This window comes from Odontomachus brunneus, unplaced genomic scaffold, assembly GCF_010583005.1.
Source record: "Odontomachus brunneus isolate Ranch 3 - 2012 unplaced genomic scaffold, Obru_v1 Obru_scaffold_278, whole genome shotgun sequence".
Taxonomy (NCBI): Eukaryota; Metazoa; Arthropoda; class Insecta; order Hymenoptera; family Formicidae; genus Odontomachus; species Odontomachus brunneus.
This window is the reverse complement of record NW_022639728.1, coordinates 45,277-45,803: the sequence shown is the minus strand read 5'-3', so window position 1 is coordinate 45,803 and position 527 is coordinate 45,277.

Here is a 527-nt window from a genome sequence, read left to right as displayed (position 1 = left end):
TGGCCTAACACCCAACAAAGAAATCACTAGATTATTTTAATTTTATCATAAAAATACTACAAATACGCACACTTACTTTTCACGTTTTAGCCTACACGATTTGATGGCTAAAACGTAAAAAATAGTATAATACTATCATCATGCGCAAATATGTAAACTGTAATATTACGCATGCATATTTCACAATTCAAAACAATGTGGACAACTGCTTCAGTGAATTTTACTTTGTATGGTGGTATATTTTTTTAAAATTGAAATTATATGATAAAGAATTTTGTATAAAATATACAAAGAAAAGATTACAACATATATTATGCATTATAAATACAGATGTGCATTAAATAAAACAAGTTTATATGCATTAAATAAAACAATTTTATATTAGGTGGTAAACTTAGTTCCTGCGGCTCACCGTTAGATGACGTTAGTTGTAGGTGTAATTTATTTTGACATCTGAAACTGGCTGCATTTTAGAAGTTAGACATTTGTCAATAAAATTCAGTGCAAAGAGATTCATTTAAGTGAGT